This window comes from Orbicella faveolata, unplaced genomic scaffold (genome assembly GCF_042242905.1).
Source record: "Orbicella faveolata isolate gen_17 unplaced genomic scaffold, um_ofav_v1 contig_46, whole genome shotgun sequence".
Lineage (NCBI taxonomy): Eukaryota > Metazoa > Cnidaria > Anthozoa > Scleractinia > Merulinidae > Orbicella > Orbicella faveolata.
Window position 1 is genome coordinate 28,620,001 of NW_028301576.1, and position 22,662 is coordinate 28,642,662.

General features: G+C 38.5%; 1 long non-coding RNA gene and 2 pseudogenes across 3 annotated transcripts; 2 read left to right on the forward strand and 1 right to left on the reverse strand.

Annotated features, from left to right (window-relative positions):
- Nucleotides 1-2,973: 2,973 nt before the first annotated feature.
- LOC149099468 (uncharacterized) lies at nucleotides 2,974-6,407 on the reverse strand (annotated as a pseudogene). The gene is made up of 3 exons (XR_016203998.1): nucleotides 5,820-6,407; nucleotides 4,801-5,335; nucleotides 2,974-3,911 (listed from the first exon to the last, which is right to left on the reverse strand). The product of XR_016203998.1 is annotated as an uncharacterized LOC149099468 (transcript).
- A 2,245-nt stretch (nucleotides 6,408-8,652) lies between these two features.
- Nucleotides 8,653-11,356, forward strand: LOC149099469 (uncharacterized). Its single transcript, XR_016203999.1, has 2 exons — nucleotides 8,653-8,710; nucleotides 11,210-11,356. It is a non-coding gene; the product is annotated as an uncharacterized LOC149099469 (long non-coding RNA).
- A 5,914-nt stretch (nucleotides 11,357-17,270) lies between these two features.
- On the forward strand, nucleotides 17,271-21,623 carry LOC149099470 (uncharacterized; annotated as a pseudogene). Its single transcript, XR_016203445.1, has 4 exons — nucleotides 17,271-17,669; nucleotides 17,979-18,112; nucleotides 18,846-18,922; nucleotides 21,291-21,623. The product of XR_016203445.1 is annotated as an uncharacterized LOC149099470 (transcript).
- Nucleotides 21,624-22,662: the final 1,039 nt, after the last annotated feature.

The following is a 22,662-nucleotide window of genomic DNA, read 5'->3' on the forward strand; positions in this document are numbered from 1 at the left end:
CTTCCCGTAACTAAAGGTCCACCGGTGACGTCATTTGCAAGATCGCACAATTCAAGATGGCAGATGTTTAGAACTTTGAAGCGATTTTTCAACGTAAAAACGGGCTTAAGTGAACAAAAGATCTACAGATTTAGAAGATGTCATGTATGTACTAAACAACTATGTGGTCCCCAAAATAGCATTTTTGGGATTTACATGCCCATTAAGCAGGTAAATGCCGCATCCAATCATGTTGACAGATGCCTGCCAGATAATCTGGGAATATTCATGGTTCAGTTTAGGAAATTCAACAAACAATTTCAACAACCATTTCTTTTAGTTAGAGTGATAGAGTGAATAACTCAGCAGAACGAGGAACACTATAAAACGTTTCTTTTGTTAGAAGATTTAAGATATTGCACCACATTTATGCAGAGTATCATTTTGCAAGTAAGCCCCTCCCGGTAGCAGAGGCTTTTCACGCGCAAATTACCAACGAATACCAACGTAGGTTGCGTAAAACATGGCGAACAATTTTTTGTAGAAGTTTTGCTTTCCTTTAGGATTTGTGGTACCCTGTCATAATTTTTCACATTGTTAGAATAGATAAAATAAAGGTAGCTTTTTAAAGTTAGTTTCGCTCGATGACCAAACAAAATCGAATTTAATTGTTCAATTAAGTTCGATGAAAATATAGTTTGATTTCGTTCGATGTGATACCCCGGGAAGATTAACCACTTCACTTCACTTCACTTGACGTTTATTGTGCAACCTCTTAGAAGATATAAATGCATGTAGACCATAATCCGGAACAAGAGTTTCTTCGCTGTTTTTGATGGTCGTGTTGGAAGAGACACAGCAAGCGTTTCACACTTGCGAGTTGTACATGTTTTGTTTCTTGAATTTCTTCCTGGTTGAAGGGGCTGAAATTTCCTGTGTGAACAGATCACAAAATTGCTCCCGGTAACCGAGCCAGTCTGGTGACCGGGCTCATATGAAGAGGCTCTAAATCACTTGATTCGCCAATGTGCACGCGTACATGAAATACGCTCCCATATGTATTAGCGACTACATCCTGTATGTACTTCACACTGTCCTCAACCTTCCCTAAATTTCAATATGGAAGAGCCAAAGAAAAGGAACACTCCTCCTCCTACTCCTCTTCCACATTTAAAGCGGCAGAACGCCCTTTGGGGAACTAAACTCCTTGAAGCCTTAAACCCTAAGGGACCTGTTGCAGGCTGACTTCGTGCTGCCTTTTGGGGGGCCTTTGCCTCCCACATAAGAATTATCGTTTCACATTTTGGTAAACAGATCAACAAAGAGCGCTTAGGTAAACACGGCCAAACATGGATCAGTAATTCATTGCGATAATCATACAATTTTCCTATAAATAACCAGACAATATATACCGTTTGATTTGATATCTGTCGGCCGATTTTACAAACAAGGAAAAAGTTATGGTATTCATTGCCAAAGAGCAGCCCCGCGAAGATGCCAGGCTGTGAGGCGGTAGTGTAATAAAGTCGCAGAATGAATCTCAAAGCGATGTTAAGGTAGTGCAGGGTAACTTTTAGGTCGTAATGTAGAACAGAGAATGCATTGTTTTCCGATAAACTTTTTAAGGTCTTTTTTAACATGAAGTGTGAGCATTTTAGCGTCTAGCGTTTTCAAAAAGCAAATTCAATGAAATAAAATCAGCGACTGCTAGTTGTTCGAGCCGATACAAGTATTGTATTTATAAACTTAATGCTATTAGGTCATGTTGTCTCCTTGGCACAAGCGAATAATGCGCCGCACATCGCGAAAATTAACATTTTGTCGTGAGACCGGTTCAACACAACATCAGCCCCTTTTTTCCTGTTTATTTTTCCTCTTCGTTTTGAAACCAAATCATTAAAATAGCCCTTACTATCGATGCTGCTAAAATAAACCGTTTAAGTTCGCATCAAAATCCACCTTCGATTGATAAAGTTCCGAAGATTTATAGACCGATATAAAATTTTGTCACGCGTCGATAAACTTCAAAGTCTTTTTCTTAAAGTGAAGTTTGAGCATTTAAAGCGGGCAGCGTTTTTAAAAATCTACAACTTGAAAAAGGCGGTGAGCTTTACGCTACAGAGAACAACGAAAACTCTGACGGCAACATGTAATCGACAATAGTCTAGAATAGTGGAAGGATCGAATCTAATAAGCTTGATTCGCTTTTCTTTCTGTTTTCTTCTTTTTTCCTTTTCTTCATGTCACGAGCTTCCCTTTTGCATGCGGATACTAAGGCCGATTTCTTCTGTAAACAATATGGCACAAAAGATCGTTTTTCTTTGAAAAGCCTTCCTGCGACGAAAATTAAATTACCGCTTTCTATGTACTGAGTTACAAAATGGTTTTAAGCGGTTTAAGCGGTTTTTCTGACAATAACCGATTTATTTCAAAGGAAACGACGCTGATAACCTCCTACTTTAACGTTTTGTACCAAACTAATTAATGATATGACACAGAAAATCAAAACTGGGCATTTTATTTCTAATTGGCACTATTTTAGATATAAATAAGCTATAAATTAAGTAATAAGTAATACCTATGTGTTTTTAAAATTAGCTCTTAACATTATGGATTGTATAGAACAGTTCGAAGAAAACTAAACATGTTTCAAATAAAGCTATGTTAACTATTTTGAGATGCATTACTGGAAATTTTGGACAAAAGATTAACTACTTATGGTGAAAACAGTCCGAGGACAGCTAAAACATGACATACTACTACTTATGAGTAAAGCTACTAAAAATGATACGAATTAATCGTAATTAAGTCCTATAATAGTAATCGGCGCAAAGACTGACAAAGTTTTTACCAGTCTGCGGCGAGCTTGATGTTTACAGTAAATGAAACTTCCCCTCCCCTCTTGGTTCTTCTGATGCTAAACTAATTCTGTAGTAGACTACCGTCAGTCAAAAAAGGCATAAAAACTTCTCCAACCGACAATTTCTCGGTTGGACTCGACATAAAACGGCGAGCATCCGGGTTTGTTTACGTGTGTTTAACATTACCCTGCCTGTAATTTTTAAGCTATAAATTACTACTTGGTGAGTAATACCTATGTTTGATGGAAAGAAAATTTTTGCTAATGACGTATGGTTAATATACGCACCTAATCATGCACTTGAAATTTGGAAAAAAATGTCTGCGTAGTATTGGTACTGCGTGAATCAGCAAAATTGTACCAAGGAATTGGTTGTTTGCCAATTGTCTAGTCACAATCCTCGTTTTCGATTGAGTCTTCGATGGTTGGGTTACTAAAAATGTTGTCACAAAATTGCCGCTGGGGCTCAGGAACAAATTTGGCGAGTTTTTCAAGGTCTTTGACTTTGTCTCATTTGAGTAGAATGGGCTCCGTGTAGTGTCTGGGTGGTGCTGCTGTCTGCTGATCCCCAGGCCTGGTTATTTTTATCTTTTTCCAGGGTTCATCCTTTTGGAATCCAAACTGCACCCAGACTTCTCCAGGGTGGTGCTTCATTGCCATTGCTTCATTCTCTCCTTTTTCCTCGTCCCACCCAAAATTCATCCAGTGAATGTCTCTCAGCAAGACCCTCTCCCCGTCATTGTCCCTTAATACTGGTTTATAACGTTCCTCCGTGTAGGACTTCCAATCATGGAAGTCCTCCTGTCGCATTTTTGTTGCGACAAAGGGTTTCCTCAAGTTCGTTTCTTCAATTACATGAACCCAGTCGTCTGGAACAAAAACTTCTGCTGTTTTTTTTCTTCTTTCAATTTGGGCGAAGTCTCTATCATTTTCCAAGTAAGTGTGCCCTCTTTCTAAAAATTTGTGGTCGATACGATGGTACATACCACTGTTGGTCAGCTCTGTGTAGAAGCCAATGACGGCATTATTCTCGTTTTGCCCTCCGCATCCGTCTGAGTAGCTCACTAATGATCTGAAACAGGAAATAAACTTTGATTAGTGTTACCTAGTATACCAATCTAATAGAGGCGTCAGCATCCCTCCTGGGATGCACAAGGAGAAATGCACGGCTAAAAGTAAATAATTTAGAGATCCTTGTTATCCAACATCACGATTAGCTTAATGAATGTGAATATATGAAATAATCATATATGATAAGGCGAAATCCTTCTTCCCAATATCATTTTTAAGAATATGTTTACAAATTGTTTAAGTGCCCACATTATTTTTCAGTCTAGTAAGAGGTCGTGATGGTGGGTACGGTTAATTTTTCTGATTTTGTATTTTGTCAATTAAGTGCTCTCGTTTCAGTAACAGTTCGCATGTAACTCTCAAGTGACCACAAAAATTTTCTCCTTTTGAGACACTCTAAAGATTGTTTCTATAATTCTTCAAGTCAGTGACCTTAGCGCAACATTTTTTTAATACTGTGTAAAAAAAGATAATAAAAAGCAAGGTCAGCGTGTTTGCGGTTTAGATGTAGCACAATTTTAAGTTTATTTGATCGGCAAAATGTTTATATCAACACCTAAACGATGTGATATCGTCGCGTTGTATTTTGTTTGATGAATATTACTGATAAACTGTATTACTGTTAATAATGTGCCAAAACCACCAAATTCTCTTCAGTGTGATATAACGACGTTCACACTAATTTGCAGGTTTCTCTACTCCATAAATTAGAATTTCACCAGCATACTAGCCTGCGAATTCAGCAGTCTCTCACCGCTCCGGCCGCTTAGGGTCATGCAGGAGAGGCCAGAGCGGTGAGAGGTTGGTGAGTTCGAAGGCTACCAACATGCTTCTTTTCTTCAAAGAAATAAGACTCGGAACACTTTATTGTAACCAAACGGGGAACTTACCTTGCTCCAGATCTGAAGTCTGTGAAGAATTTACGCAAACATGAGGCAACTTCAGATGATCCCTTTTTACCCGTTGTTTCATCCCATAAATATAGGTATCCCTGTGTCGCTACGCAGTCGTGAATTCCAAAGCTGTATGTCGACAGCTGTCTTAAGTAGTAAACATCGTTGTGGAATAAGTTTGGCATTTCTAAGCGTAATCATATCCACAGCATCTTTTGACGTGGTGTTTTGCCCGAGAGTGCGGGTTTTCCCTCTCCAACTCTTGCTGGCTGCTTCTTTGCCTTGACGTTTGCTCTTGTAGCCAGCTTCTGAATTTTCGTGGTGAAGTCGTTGCTCCTCCAGTTTTTCATCTCTTTCATCCTCCCTGCACACTCTCAACACCATTTCCAGGGCCTCACATTTTGTGCAAGTATCCGTTCTTGGTAGACCAAAGCCAAGGTTGAACTCGGTATTAAAAATCTCCCTGTACGAAAACAGGGAGATTCGGGGCTTAATAGGAGGTGGGATTGGGCGTCTGTTTTCTTGTTTGCACCTACAAAAAGTTATTGAGCTAGCGTGAGGTCCACATTGGAGAAATATTGATCAAGTTATTTAATGCAAGTTTATGGACCGAGCCGTGGGCGAAAGAAGGTCTGAGACCATTATATAGATGTCATTGAACTAGCTAATATGAATTGAACAAGCTGCAGTTCAAACATGCTACACTGAAGACCTCTACTTTCACTGAATCATAGAACAAAATTGTAGGCTAGGCACACTGGAAAAGGTTTTCATTTGTTTTTTTTATCTTCCAAAAACGCAATTCTTCAATTTAGTCAGTGTTCTCTCATTGGTTGTTTCTTGGCCACGTGGCTAAATTTATATATATAAATGCGAACAAAAAAAATTGTGCTACGTGGCTCTATACTTGGGAAACATCGGGAAACATGACCGTTTCCCGACGTACCAGTAATTAAGTATATTTTATTCTTGCGTATAAGACGACTAAACCCTACTGTCCCTGCTTAGCTATGTACCTTATGATTTCTTGTTTTCTCTTGAAAACCTCCTGCTCGTTCTTTTCCAAGTACCCGAGGTACATCCGGTTTACGGACAGGTCTTCCGAAAGAAACTTCTTGTGTGGTGTCTTCGCCCTCGAGTAATGCGACAACTGAGACAGCTGTGACTGGATGTGAGCCCTAACCTACATGAAAGAGTGAAATGCACGTTAGCAAAGACACATGATGAGAACATTTTAAGGCGGTCGAACACAGTTTTTGCGCGTGCTTTTGCTGATGCAATTCAGCGTGCGCACAAAGGTTGCAAAAAAACAAACATGCCGTCAATAGAGCGACCATTTTATTTACTCAACACCCGCAGTATCTGTGCTATTTTTCTCTATAATTGAATGCAGTGTATTGATAGCTGTAGCCTTTTGTTACAAAGATATGTTAGAAAAGGTAACGATGCAAAGAACCCAGGAATTCTCCGCTTTTTCTTTGTTACCGAAATGCATGCATAGTAAGTCAAAAAATTGCGATTGAATGAAAAATTGCACTCTCGGAAATACGTCTATTTCTCGAGAACCACTCATTAGAATTTCACGAAATTTGGCAGGAAAATACTTCAAGAAATAAGTAACTGGAATATTGAAAGTAACTGAACTTTAACAAAGGAAATTCTAGATATTCCAGTGAAGCTTCAACAAGGGATAATTAAAGATCTCTCTGTTAAATTACTAGCAAAATGGTGTTAACTTGTGAGAATCGTTACAAGCTTGTTGCATGCAAATTATAACGAAAATCTAATGACTAGATTTTGTACAAATAAACAAAACCGATTTTAAAGGCCTGTTTATATTTATTCATGTTGCCATGGCAACGGCACATACGTCAGCTTAACCAGCAAAAAAAATCAAAGTTTGTGTTGCTAACTTGCTTGCTGCCATTTTTGGCGACCAAGGATCAAGGGTTTTAGAGAAAAAGGTGAATGAAACACAGGTATCAAAAACTGTGTTCAGCCACCTTAAACAGAAAATCACTAACGTCGCGAAATGAAGTCAGAAGTAGAATAAACCGTCAAGAAATGGTGAAAGCGTTAGGTTATTAAACTGACGAAAGTTTAAACGCCAACCGACAAGTGAGGGGCATTTTTCCATCTACCGTGAACGTTTAGCTAGAATGGATTTAATTACCAAATCGTGCCCTGAAAACCCCTGTTATAAGCCCCTCCAATCTTCCCTATCAGGGTGCGATTAACCATCAAAAAAAGCAAGGCTTCATAGCAAATACGGTCAACATATTTTAAATTCTCGCATAATTGTGTTTGTTGCAAACCCAGGGGGGTACTCCAGATTTCAAGTGAGCATTTTTTAAATTACTCACACTTCTGGGACCATAACACACAAAGCACAAGTGATAACACATGTACTCTCTAAGTTTTTTTAATGCTTAGTTGACAAACTGATACAATAAATCGTTTAGTAATGAACTGTGCGGTGTGTGTTAATAGTGGGGGGGGGGGTGGGGTGGAGCTGACATGTCTGTTTAATGTCTTATTTGAGGTTTTACCACGAGGCAAGACAACGCAGTTGAAAAACTGAGCTCGGAAATTCGCTGGCTTGCTAGTTATAGCAGCCATGCTCACCCCATTCCCAGGAAAACCTTAGTCACAACGACGATCAATGGGCGAATTAGAAATTTTTATGGTGAGGCTGTTGCCCGGTTCTCAAATATAGGTCTTATATCAAATTTTATTCAACTTTGTTTGTTTTAGGGTTTCAAACGGTTACTGTCTTATAAATTTAGTAATCTGTTTCTGAGGACAGCGCTTGTAATGATTACCGCTTCCGTTCCGTCATTCTTTTAGCATGCACTTTATGTTGCGTCTGGTTTTCTATAAATTTCAGAAAGCACTCGGGCTTCCATACGATCGCTCAAAACAGGATGGTCAAAACTTACATTAGGTTTTACCACTATTATTATATCTCTATCTTAATAAATTCAGAGGTGTCCTTTTTCCCTGGCTGAGCGGTCTTGATACATTGGTTATGATGAAAATAAGTTTATTAGTTTCTGTAACTATTCCGTGCTACCCTCTTCAAATAAAGTGTATTATTAATTTTATTATTATTACAATAGAGCTGTGTTCGTCAGGAAAATAAAGTAAATCTCTTTAGTGCCTTTTGAAACAAAGAATGAGAACACTGATCTTGTAGCTAACGTCACAGAGGCTCGCATGTGAGTGTAGCACATATGGTTTGGAAAACCGGACAAAACATATAAACGTAAGTAGTCAAACCACAACTATTATATTCTTCTTTTATGGTAGCCTTGTGTGAATTAAACCGCAAGGTGCCCTCCTTCTTGATAAATCTAGGGCACAGAATCTAGTGTATATGCAAATTACCCTTGCGCCTTTCATGTTTTGCTGCTCTCGCGCAGTACAAATTAAAAGGAAAGAAGGTCCTCGAGGTCTAGTCAGAAGTGTTTGTTGATATCAACTGCAATTTTCTGGCACCTGCTGCACAGCTTTACTAGCTGTGATTATGGCGTAGCTCAATGAAACACGTGTCGGCGCTTGGCCGAGTCAGTCAGATTCTTAAACCACGTGGTGCAGTCTGACATTTTATATTTGTAGAACAGTCCCAAGCTTTCAAAAAACACCAGATTGAATCAATTTCCCTCAATAGAAGTCTTTTCTTGCCAAAAATTGTCACTGTAATGTTAGTTCTGCAAAATGCACTGTACATGTCAGTTTTCAGTTTTGACGGCATTTGTGAGCCAAGCTCGTTTCAGTTAACTAAAGAGCTTACTTTGACTGCTAGAAGTTTCATGACTTCACTTGAACGATTGACTGTTTTTTCTCAATTGCCTCTATTCGTTATAGGAGGTTTGACGAGTGAACCAAGGGATATTTCAAAAATTTGGTGAGTTATTTAAATATTTAACAGCATTACAATTTACCGTTTCATTCACCACGCTCTTATTCCCGTCTTGGGTTGTACGGCTTCATTTCAATATATTTCGATAAGAAAATATGTGGCATCACCACAAGATCTAGACCACGAGTAATCCCTCTTTCGCTTACTCCCAGATGCTTACTCTGTCGAGCACGGTAAATAAACTGCGAGGAAAAAAACGGCTGCAGGACATCCTGGGGTTCGCCTGGCAATGGAGTTTTTCCTCGTGGTTTTCGAATCTTGCATCACGCACGACGGACTAAGCGAAGGAGTGTCTACTCATACTCTACACTAACAGGCAGACATCTGGTTGTGTAACGGGATATAAACAACCACGAAGTTTGCAAAAGCAGCGTTTTTGGCAAGCTCTCAAAAGGATAAGTAGGATTCATTTTACTGTGTGCACTCTCTCCTTTGCTCAAAAGTCCGAGTGCAATTTTTTGCAGGGTGAAATGCGAAAGCGAGCGAGCGGCCTCGCTGATCGTATGATCTCGCGCAAGACTGACTTCTCGCAATCTAGGATTCATTAGGCGCTTCACACGAGTAAAGCCTTCTTCCGTTACATTCCCTTTCTTGCCGCTTGCCAGCCATAATAATAATGAAATCAACTGAAACTTGAAATCTTCCAGTTCCACTAAGTATCAAACTGATAGTTTCCATGATGTTTGGTCATTAAGCAACAGTTCTTATTCTTTAAAGTAAGCCATATATTTTGCCCACCATTCCTTTAATAGGCAAATTTTTGGCGCCTTGTTGACCCGGCGTTTAATCAAGGCCCGTGCAAAAATAGGGTATTTTTCGTGATTCGTGAAAGGCCTTTGGTTTTCACAGTAAATGACAGGTAATGACCGGCAGCCGGTTGAGATTTTCAAATCACTAAATGACTGACAGCTTGATATTTCAAATTTAGGGAATCGAACGACGCATCTACTTCAAACTATCTTTTGTCAATTTTTTTGAGGGAAGAGCGGACGTGCACAGGCTAATTTTCAAATGCTAACCTCCTGCGCAGACTGTTTTTGGGCTCATCACGCAATCTTCTTACCCCAGGAATGCCTGCTAAAACCAAGGGCACATTCCTTTCCCTTTGTTTGCGTGCGTCCTGATCATGGCTTCGGACTTTAAACGCAGCGAAGTTTTGCAAGAGACTTTTAACGACTTTTGCTCGAAAATTTTCCAGTCGATAGATTTTTTTTAAAATTTTACTGCAGTCAGATTATGCATATGGCTACTTGTGTCAGAAATGCACAAAAATTGGGGGTCACTGATTTCATTTTAGAGATAAAGCGTGTGGAAAACTACCATGATTTTGAAAAATTGTCTCACGTAATTTAGCGGTGAGTCAACGGAGGTAAACGATCTTAGTCATATTTTGTAGAAGTGGGTCTGTTGCATAAACTAATATTCTAAATGTTGCCAACTTTTTCACAAAATGTAACCCCCCAAGAGGCATTTGAAACCGCTGCATGGATAAACGATAAAGCTCTCATAGATCTGGAAGGTTCTCAATCGACAAAAGATAGTTAAATTGTGTTAAATTGCGTGACCAGTGTATGACCGTGACTGATCGTAGTTTTCCCGGCAAAGGCAATCGAACGTTCAGAGATAGAACTTGATCGAACCGAATCGAACTCAATATTGAGTTCGATTGAGTTTGGTAATTGAACCAGATATTGAACAGGATTATGCGTCATTACAGCGCTGAGCTACAAACAACCAAACAAACTCTCAGAACTTTAAATTACTCAATTGAATTTACGTACAGTGACTTTCCTTGCCATTTAAAAGTAAATAGAGCTAAACTTTCGTTGATTACTCGTCGATGGAAGTGTAAAAGGGGCGAAAGGTTGACGATTACTGCCGGTTCACACAGAAAAATTGACCAACACGACAATTTCACCCGCGCTGTTTCAAGCCGTTACCGTGACCATGGTCAGAGATAGGAGAATCTGGACCCCGCTAAGAGCCAATCAGATTGCAGGATTAGTTACCGTGCCCCCTTGGGAAAGAATAAATATGATATATACTGCAGTAACTCGAGCCTTCAAAAACATTTTCTTGATTTTTTACACCAGTTAAAAAAATCAAGAGTTGAGAAATTAAAAGTTCGATTTAGTTTGATTGTCCAATTATTTTTGAGTTTGATTAGGCCTGATTGCTGAACTAAATCAAACTCAATCAATGAATTGAGTTCGATTGAGTGTGATTGGATTCAATTGACTATGCTGGGTGATTTTGCCACAGAGAGATGAGAAAATGAGGTAGATTTACCTTGATTTTTTGAGCTTAAACGTACACTTAACACCCAATTTTGACGACAATAAGACTCTTTCGCAATATTTCCATACTTTTCAAACACACTTTCAAAACAAAAAGTCAAATCGTTTGTATGGGTCTCCCCTGTGAAGATCATCAATCTTTGAAAAACAAGATTCTTTAAAACTGAATTTAGATTATTTCCTACAGGCTGAAGGCTAAGAAAGAAGAAACATCAGATAAGAAGAAAAAAACAAGCTGTGAAGAAAGATTAAAAAAGAAAGGAGAAAGAAAAAAGAAGACAGAAACAAAGAAAGAAAAAAGAAGAAAGAAAAAAGAACAAGAAAGAAGAAAGAATGTCTGTATATAGCTTTTTATTTTTTACCAGCCATATTTATTTTCATAGTGTTGTTAGTTATTTTGCTTTATTGTAAATACAGATGTATTCGGGAAAGTGGCAGAGAGGCAGGACCCCCGGATCAGGCTGTAGTCCCGGCAGGGGTACCCGAATGGGTAGCCACGCCGAGGCTACTATGCATGCACTATTATTTCAGTAGCATGTTTACCCTGGTTCAGGAAACCGCACAACACTACTTTCCCGGCCCTCAGCTAGCAGGCTCAAGTGAAACAGTTGAGTTTGGCGTTGTCTCGCTGAGGGTTTTATTTTATGTATTTTATTTAATTTGGTATCGTTTTGTTTTGTCTCTGTCTGTCTGTCTGTTTGTATCACTGCATGTGTGACTGTCTGTTGGTTTGTATGTATGGCGTCTGTCTGTGTAACTGTGTATGTCGTTACTGTTATTTTGGCTCTCTTTTCGAACGTTATTGAAAACTTTTTGTAAATATTACCTAAATTAAGAAAATAACGTAATGTTCTTTTTTGGAAATTGTATTAAATTATCTATTGGTCTTTTTTTATGTTAATGTGAAACAACTTGTGATTTTTTGTAAATAACATTATATCAGAAGAAATATATTTCTTTATTTTCAAAGTTTTCTGTCACTGTTAAAAAATACTTTAATTTATGTCACAATTTGTCTTCATTTTTCATTATTTTAGTGGTTTTATTAATATTTGTAGATAGTTAATTTTCGTGCGTGTTCATCCTTTACTTGGTTGTGCTGTGAAATAAAAACAAAAATTATCGCATTCCTTTACAGCCCAGCAATTAACAGCCTTGAACAAAACCACTTCTTCAACGTTCAACATATACTTAATCAATAAGAAATACAATTCAATAAATTGCACACTCATCCAGTCGAGGAAACAGCTGGATCTTAACAACAACAGGAAAAATTCCATTAGTTCTTGAAACGTTGGCAGACACTTCCCAAATGATTCAAAGACTCGTCGCTGTTCTACAGGACCAAGTTCGTATTGCTATACTGCTTTTTTGAGAAATTCGTATACTATGAGATCCAGCGTACGCATGATCATGTGGGTGTAGGCACCAACCCTAGAAAGGTGTGTCTGATTAGATTCTTCCGATTCTGTGATTATTATTATGTCTGTGTAGAATGTTACGCGCTATTACTGCCGGCAACGCTACGATTTAGCACTTACCACACTCTTAGGTCGAATGTTCTCGTCCTGAAGTCACAAGAGGAAAACATTCTTCCCTCAGCCTTCTTTGTTCCCAGCATGATGAGTTTATATGGGATGGATCAATATTAATGTTTCTCACAAGCACCCAATCAATACAGTACTGAGTTACACAGTCAGGAAAATTTGCCGGGATCTGACGGATTTTCGGGATTCGAACGACTTCTCTTTGTTCTTTCTTTTTTTTTCAGCATCAGTGATCGTTTTTGGCACAGTACTGTTTGTGGCTGGCTTTGTTGTATCTGCAGCCTTTACAGGCCTATTCTTCATGCTGTGGTCCACAAAGCGGGAGCGCCGTCTCTTAGATTTGCAAGGGAGGGTGAATGATCTAGAGGCTCAGGCAGAGCAGATGATTGTTCAGCCTCTCTTACTGCTTGCACCAATGGTTGGGCTTGGGGAAGGACCTGGGGATCAAGACCAAGGGTATCAATCCGGGGAGGAATAGGCTTAAAATATTATTGCTAAGCCGTTAGGTGTCCAATATTGATCGTATCACAAAAGACGCACTTCATGGTCCAAGAACTTAGTTTTAAATCGTTCCCTTTAAAATAAATCGGTTATCGTCATCGAAACCGCTTAAACCTCGTAAAACCATTTTGTAACTCTGTTCATAGAAAGCGGTAATTTAATTTTCGTCGCGGGAAGGCTTTTCGGCAAAGAAAAACGATATGTTGTGCTATGTTGTTCACAGAAGAAATCGGCCTATCCGCGTGCAAATACTGATCAAAAGGGAAGCTCGTGACATAAAGAAAAGGGAAAAAGAGGAAAACAGAAAGAAAAGTGACTCGCGCTTATTAGATTCAATCCTTCCACTATTCCAGACTATCGTCGATTACATGTCGCCGTTGGAGTTTTAGTTGTTTACCGTAAAGATCACTGCCTTTTTCAAGTTGTAGATGTCGCTTTTTGAAAATGCTTAGCCTGCGTAGCAAGCGTTTCTGTGGGGTTCGAGAGCAAAGAATTACAGCGCAAAAAATGGAGCAAGTAAAAGAGGGGGGAGGGGGAGGGGGAAGGGGAGGGGAAGGGGAAGGAAGAAAGGAGTTCCCATTCTTCCCCTCTCCCACCCGCCTCTTTTTTTTTGGGCTCTCGCCCCATTTTCCGTGCAGACAAACACTGAAAATCCCGTTCCTCGGTCTTTCTTTGCTTCCAAACCCGACGGAAATGCTTGCTGCGAAGGCTAGAAAAACGCTACACGCTTAAAATGCTCAAACTTCACTTTAAAAAAAGACCTTGAAGTTTATCGACGCATGATGGCTAAATCGGTCCATAAATCTCCGGAAGTTTTATTAGTCGAAAGTGGACTTAAACATGTTATTTTAGCAGCATACATAGTATGGACTATTTTTATGTTTTGGTTTCAGAAAGAGGAGGAGAAATAAACTAGAAAAAAAGGGACTGACGTTGTATCGAACCAGTCTCAGGACAAAACGCTAGATTATTCGAGGCTTGCAGCACTTTTTTCGCTTGTGCTAAAGAGGACACACGAACATTGTGTGACAATGTTGTAAATACAGTATAATATTACTTGTATCGGCTCAAACAACCTAGCGGTCGCTGATTTCAGGTCATTGAATTCACTTTTTGAAAACGCTTCATGCTCAAATGCTCAATCATCACTTTAAAAAAAGACCTTGAAAAATTTATCGACGACGGCATCGATAAATGCACGAATCTTTGATACACACGGAACTTTATAAATCGAAGGTGTATTCCAACTAGCACTAGCAGCATTGATATTACGTTCGGCTGTTTAATTGTTTTAGTTTCAAAAAGGGGAGAAATTAACAGGAAAAAGGGGTCTGACGTAGTGTCGAACCGGTCTCACAGCAGTGTCACTTATCGCGATGCGCAAAGCCTTAACCGCTTGTGCTAAGGGGGCAACATGACTGTAGTGTATTTGTAAATACAAGACTTCTATTGGCTCGAACAACTAGCGCTCGCTAATTTTCAGTTCATTGAATTTGCTTTTTGAAAACACTACACGCTCAAATGCTCAAACTTCACTTTAAGAAAAGACCTCGAAAAGTTTGTCGACGGCGGCATCGATAAATGGTCGAATCTTCCGATACTCACAGAATTTTATTAATTGAAGATGGATTTCGATGCTGCAATGATTTATTTTAGCCCTTGCAGAACGGTTTATTTTAGCACTAGAAGCATCAACAGTACAGGCTATTTTAATGTTTTGGTTTCAAAAAGAAGGGGACATATTAAAAAAAAAAAGAGCTGATTCGTGTTGCACTCAACTCACCAAAATGTCAGAAGCGCTTCCGATTCGCATAGTGCGTTAATCGCTTGTGCTAACGCAACAACATGAATAATCTAGAGCTTTTTTTATGAAGAAAATACTTGTATCGGCTCGAACAACTAGCGGCTAATGTGATGCTTCGTTGATTTCATTGTCTGGCAAAACAAAAGGTTTCTTTTGTTTCGCGTTCAACAAAAAGACGCCGCTAGGAAAAGTGCCTTTTTTTGCATACGTTATTTCTCGAAAACGAAGAGCAACCCAGCGAAAAAAATTACAGGGCAATGTTTTTCAGCTGAAATGAAGTCCACATGCAAAATTTCAGCTAATTTGGAGCAAAAAAACAACGAAAATCGTCACTTATCCCCTTTTATGACTAGCTTCTTCATATGTAAACCAAAAATACCGTAAATCCTCAAATTAGCGCCCCCGCCCCCCCTCGAATAAGCGCCCCTCCTATCAGTCGAAATTTAAAATAAGCGCCCCCTCCCTTCCCCCATTTTGTGGACAAGAAACAAGACAACAAAGGGTGTACAGTTTTCATCATGTAGTATTAGATTTGTACATTGTTTCAGTTTGTGAACATGTTTAGTGAACACGTCGAACACGTTAAGTACTAACAGTCCCGCGATTTAAACTTTAGGATCAGCTTTTCAGGTCAATAAACAGCTTATGTTGGTGTTTACGCACAGATGATGTTTTAAAAGAATGATCATGTCAGGCTACGCTTTGGGAAAAATTAAATAAGCGCCCCCTCGAATAAGTGCCCCCCTCGGATCAGCGCCCCCTGTCTTATCCTAAATTTGAAATAAGTGCCCTGGGCGCTAATTCGAAGATTTACGGGAAATGTACAGCGCGAAAAGACCTAGGTACGAGTTTAGCATTACAGTGTTTACGCAGGGACGGTAGGTAGCAGTTGTCTAGTAAAAGATGACAACACGGGCACTGGTTAACTATTCATTCTTTTCATTTCTTAATTTAATCTCTTCCTACTCAACAAGATTGTGTGCTCCCTGTGGTTCCAAGCCTTACGGAGCCTTACGTATTAGGATAGAAATTGTCCTACCCTTACCCCCTAAAATGGGATGACAGCATTGCGTGACGAACAAACAAGGAACCGCTGCAAGCAAGGATTCAAGCAGCAAGAGATCAAACGATGATCAAACATAATATTTTGGTGTCGTGCAAAGCAAGCAACTATCTACAAATCACTTAGCCGTTTTTGACTTAGATGCAGTGGTGATCATATGTGTCGAAAGAGGGTCATAGATTCATGGTATTCGACCATTAGATAAGTTGACAGTTGGCGATGTATGCTGGACGTTGTGTAAACAAAAGCAAACTTCTGCTTTATGTGCGACGAATGGTGACAGAAACACATCAAATCGGCTTTTGGACCTGCTTTTTACAGCAAATAAGGTTAGAACATTTCGAAATTATCAGCTGTGTCTATTTCAACTTAATATAGCTCAAGACATGTGGCATGTGGCTTGCTAAAATATATGTCTAACCCGTAAATTGAAATTTGACGACAGATGGTCAAATATCTTCATCTTTAACATATTTTGAATAGCTCTCGTGTCGCTCACAGTCATTTGCCCAAAGAAATTTTTACAGGAGTCTGTAGACCATCCTTCTGCGATTCAACCACCAGAAGCTTAATCCATTTCAAGGTTTCGCACATGGTGAAAATCACTTATTTTTACGAAGTACTTTTAAGTGAATGAAATACATGTCTTTGAAATTTAATTATTTTGCACCCAACAAAAACCGCAACATTCCCTAAAATCAACCCAGGACACAATTAAACATTGCACAAAAATATTTGAGTGTTTTAAAGATGGAAGAATGATGTGGTTTTGCATGCGAGGCTCTCAAACTTGTTTAATAAAATGGTGCGTCAAATGACGATTTTAATGGTCTTTGGTAATTTGCATATTTCTGTGAAATAAAAGGATATTTTGCCAAAACAACTATCCAGTAGTCTTTGTCATGCCCTAGCCTATCTACCATAGGAATATGAGCGAAATCAAATTTTTGACCCTTGCCGAGTTATTTTCCATATTTATGGACAGAGACTCTTAAGTGATATTTAGTGTTACAGACCAGACAGATAAAAAGACACAGGAATCATTATCTGATACACGAACTTAAACAGCATTTTTTTCATTTTTAAAATTTATACTTTCTAGTTTTTTCAGAACTAGCCAATCACAGATGCAGTGATTTCTGAAGCAATATGAGTGTGACATTTTGTACTTTTATTAGTTACTTTTTCCCATGTGTTTATGCCATAAAAGGCACTTTCAATTGACAAAAACCTTACTAAAGAGGTAGAAATATAATGTCAGGGCTGGATATATATTCCCGTTACAGTTTGATACATTGAAGAGCATTTTAATTATTGTTGTATTATTTAATGACATGACATCAATTATTTATCTGATATCATCTTGTCAATATATTGGCAAGCTATTTTTGACATATCTAATCAGCAAAACTTATCTTCGATTTTTGTTGTAAAACAGGGATATGTACTCTTTTTGATACGGCAACGCATCTACAATTCAAGATACTATCAGAAGAAGGACAAGAGGACAGCAAGAAAAGAGCTGGAAGTGCAGGCAGACAAAGATGATCATGAAAGGATCTATAAGCAACTAGAAGTTGAACTCAAGAAAAAAAAAGGAAGCCAGTCTGCAGTGAGAGAAATGATGGTCCTAACCTTCAAACAGCGAAGAAGCGAAACAACAAAAATAGAGGATGCAAATCCCACCAAAGTAGTGCTCCAAAAATTCCCCTTTTTGGACAAGGAATTACCTGTAAGTAGCAATATTGTTGTACATATATAACAGTCTGATCAAAAAAGTAATGGTGTATGTTTACTTGGTGGAAATGTGAAAAAGATGGGTATGTCATTCATTAGTAATTATTATTATCAGGGGCGGTGGAGTTTTTTTTTAATTGGCATGGGGGGCTAAATACAAGTGAGTGCTAGAAGTGCTGACTTACTAGGGGGTCTGGAGATATTTGTAAAATTATTATTTTGTGTATTTTTGGCTTAAAATTCCCCACCCCCCCCCCCAGCTCCACCATCCCTGATTATACATTATCCAAATGTTAATTCACAGTTACAACTTGAGATGGAACTCATCACACAATGCACCTTGTCAGAATTTAAGGACGACTGGGGTGAACTACAACAAAAGTTATTGCCACATTTTAAAGAGCTTGAAGGAGGACAACGAGAATGCCGACATGCCCGGTTAGTTTATTACTTGCATAAATGCATATTTTACTCAATCATAGCTTTAACAAAACTGGAAATGTCTAAGGTAGATTACATGCACAATTGTGACTCCCCACAAGACAGAATTAAAGGCAACATCCTCTGCATGCCCAAATTGCACACCCGAATATAAGAAGATAAATTTTGTGCAGGTGGTCGTCTGGTTAACAGTTGTGAAGGATTTCCACATATCCTACTATATTTGAGGAGTTGAAGAATAAGACATTCAGCTAGCTACAGGATTGAAATCCAACTTATAATTATTCATCATTCATGCAGTTGAAATAAAGCCACTGAGAAAACCAGTCAAGTTCTTAAGTTGCATCCTGGAAGCTGTACATTACTTCAGAATTGATAAAAATATTTGCTCTTGGGATCACAAGGACTCTGATCTCAGATCTTTGAAAGACAAATGAAATGAAATGATTATAAGCTACATGTCATGCAGAATTAGTGTGAGCTTCTATGATGTTTTGTGACTTACTCACTTTACAGAAAGGCTTTCTGTTTTAGTGATATATTTTTCCCTTCTGCTTTCACTCAGACTTTGAGTTAAACCACCACAAAAAACACACATCGATGAAAAACACAATTACGCACCATACATGACCATTTAATCCAAGATTTGATTTTGCAAAGTTGTAGCTTTTGAGAGACTTAAAAGTGCAAATGACATATTAATTAAAACATGTTTTAACTACTTTCTTAGATGACTCCGATGGGAAAGCAGTTATGCTACTGACACAAAAGTTTGATTGTGAACCAATCGTATATTTCCTTGATGAGGTAACATTATACGTGTACCTATTAGAAGGGATGTCAGTTAAACTATTTAGTTAATTCGCTTTAACTGAAATAGAGACTGAAAGCTGCATGCACTCAGCTGAATGGTTCTCTCATTGTTTCCTGTTCCCTGATAGAAAATGATTGCGGGCACTGCTCTTGAAGCTGAAAATTGCTCTTAAGTTCAGGCTTAAAACTAAACTGAAGTTTAGGTTTTGTACTGTACTTCTTTCGAGATGGTCATACAGGGTGGTCTCTGACACCGTTCATGAGTGATTAAACTCATCACCAATAGATGAGCTTTGGAGGAGGTGCCTAAAAGGTTGGTGGAACCGGGTGACAAATCTGCCAGTGAAAAAACGAAGAGATACACACAGCGAAACATTGCAAGCAAGCAACTACATGATGAGTTGTGAAAAAACCTGATAAATCTCCCTGGCTGTCCCAAAGCACATGAGCAGGGACACCACTGACCAGCATTGCTTCCAGGTTAACTTTGCCTAAATTACATTTAGCCACATAAAAAATGGCAAATCACGAAAATAAGCAAGTAAGGTACCTTTTTTAATAACCTGCTCTTACACTAGAAAGAGTGTTTATAGAAAGCAAAATAATGAGAGTCTACGTGAAGGCTCCTTGTTGCAAATCACATACCTATGTAAATCACATTTGATAAACTACTCTAACCATTCAGAGGACTAGTGTCTCAAAATTACTAAGAATAGCGTGGTGAAATCAAGAATATCGGTTAGTAATTCAAGTTCTTCACGGGTCATGCAAAACCTTCAGGTCACGGATCACAAAAAATAAATTCTTTAAATTCATGTTTCACAGAAAATAAAATCAGTGAATCACATCATGACAATACCTCTGTACGACCCTCTTTTGAGTGTCTACTAAAACAATTAGACAACAATTAACCAAGCCCAAGTTTTCTATGAACAATAGTTAACCTGGGCTAGGCCTTAAGTTGACTATTCGCTCATAGAAAACTTGGAGTTGCAGTCTATTTGTTAAATAGATTACAGAACATACCTTTAAAAATGCTGCTTGCAGACTGGTTGTTTAGAGCCTGATTAAGCTAACCCAAGTACCGCAGAGTTCGGAAGTAGAAATATGCAGTCTAAGGATAAAAAAGCAGACTGCAGACAAGGGATAAAACATCTGCCGAATAGCACCCTGCTTAATCCTTACATAAATTAACACTCAGATTAGCCTGTGTACATACGGTTAGCTCTCGATAATGGAATGAAACACAGTATTTTATTTTACCCCTTGTCATGCAGTCCGCATTTTACCCGCATTTCATTCTGGCCATTTCTACCCCTGATCTGCAATATATATGCATTTTAATAGCCTCAGTGTGCATAGCCTAACACATAGGAGGCTACAGGCTGCAGTTCATGCATCTAAAACTGGCCACTTATAGATTTGGGACTGAAATATAGTTAAGTTATAAATAAAAGGCTTTCTCAGGTAAAAACAGCAAAGTGATAAGCACTTGCTTTGTATGTTTAGTTACCAAATACGCACCTATAGTTAACAATTATTCACCAAAGTGGAGGTGAATGGTGGTGAATATTTACTGAGCCACGAAGCAGCGAAGTAAATATCCATCACTTCACCGACACTGAGGTGAATAAATGTTTTAGTACATACCACACAAGCTAAATAATTAGCGGACCAAAATGTTCTTTTTAAATTTGTGACAAGCGGTCAGAATTGCTATGCGATGGAATTACTTGCTAATCACCTCCGCGTTAACTAATCAGAGCGCGCAAAGAGCACTATTCACTTGTGTGGTATATACTAAAAACGAATATTACATGTACATCTCATTACATGTTTAGAATTCAGCATTGAGACTGTGGTGGTGTTCTTACCTTTGTGATGTTCTTTGCTCTTCTTAATAACCCTTCTATTGAAAAGTCCACTTCCATTACAATTGTCAAAGCACACTTTTGATGTTTAGTAGGGTCTCCTTGTGTCAAACCAACTCATCCAACCAGCCTGAAAACGGTCTCTCTGGCTCAGGTCGCACGTGGTGCCTGGCTGTGAGCAACCTGGATCATCTGAGAGTGTTAGGCCTTGTGGGAACCCCTTGTGGGTAATTAATATGGCATTCATTTATGCTGCATGAAAAGTACTCTGCGCAGTCCCCTTGCCATTATGAGTTCTTCAGTAGTTTCAATAGTTTCAACAGTGTTTGGCCGGTTTGAAACGGTAATGAGCTTATTCAACTGAATATGTAAAAATTACAGTTGTGCAATCTTTTGAACTTCATTATGATTACAATCTTAATTTAACTCGCTGTGCTGCAGTATTGGGTAAGTCTGAAATCAAAATAAGCTTCGTATGTTTCCAACTGCAGACAGTCAGCAAAGGGCCTGAAGAATTTGCTGAAGGCAGAGTGGATAATTCCTTTAACACAAGCCAGCCCTGGGTGATGTGCTATGTAGACAAGGATGGGACAGATGAGTATCAGTTGTTTGTGGTTGTTGACAGGAGGATCCTTATGGAGGTGGAGAGTTCTTCTTTCCCACGGGCCCTGTTTATGTTGTTGTGCACTCATTATGCCTTCGACATTGACTACAAAGCTAGTCAAAAATTGTTTTACACATTCTTGGAAGAATTTTGTTTGGGAACAGTCCCTAGCAAAAAGTCCAAGAAGTACCGAACTGTAGTAAAGGAACTGTTTGATTAGAAACTAACCTACAATAATTATTACAATTGTACCAGCTGTAAAAAAAGTTTCTACACAAACATTTCCTAATAACTACAGTTTGGTATTTCCGTTGCCAAGGGTTCAATGTTAAAACCTTCATTAATGGATAGTCATTTACTTGCAAAAATTTCTGACACTATAAATTTGGGGACACTTCTTTATTTCGTAAGTCTTTATTTTCAAGCAAATTTCAGGCAATTTGCTCTTAAAGCATACCTTAAGAGTAGATTTATGCCTATAAAACATGATTATTTCTTAAGATAAATATGTCAGGCGCTTGAAATTTTCAGTTGGCTGTATTTTTCGACACTTTTGTGTCCCAAATTAAAATTGTCCCAAATTTTTTGTAAGTAACATAGAAAAACATGAATTCAAGAACATTGTGAGTTTTTTGAACTGCCATTCGCATGCATGAATGACCACAAAATGTTGGCTTAAAAGTTAAGTTAAGAGCGTCAAGCTCTTTGTGTTATGTAAACAAGGATGGGACAGAGGTGGAGGTGGAGAGCTGTTCTTTGTCTTTTTATGTTGTTGTGCATTCATTATGCCTTCCACATTGACTACAAAAGCTAGTAAATAATTTCAAAGAATATTTTACATATATTTTCTTAGAGTTTTGTTTAGGAATACAGTTGTTTGTTTCACGAGAGACTTAATTATACCTCACTGAGGGCTACTTAAACTCGACCTTTCTCAGTGTAAACAGAATTTACAAAATACATGGCAATGGTGGATCATCCTTACAAGTGCAACAGTCCAGTGCCATATTTTGTGTATCCTGTTTAAATTTGTAAGGTTGTACATTTAATGACCCTTACTGAGGTATTACTAAGAGCCATTAAGACATCATTATCATTTCACTACAAAAAAGCCAGAAGATGGCTTACGTTTTCATATACATGTAAGAGTTTTGTTTAGGGTTTTTATAACTGGCACAAAAAATTGTTAATGGCTCTATCAGTAAAGAAATTCAGATGTTATTGTAGAATTGTCAGTGAGAGGAATATTTAAAGGGGCT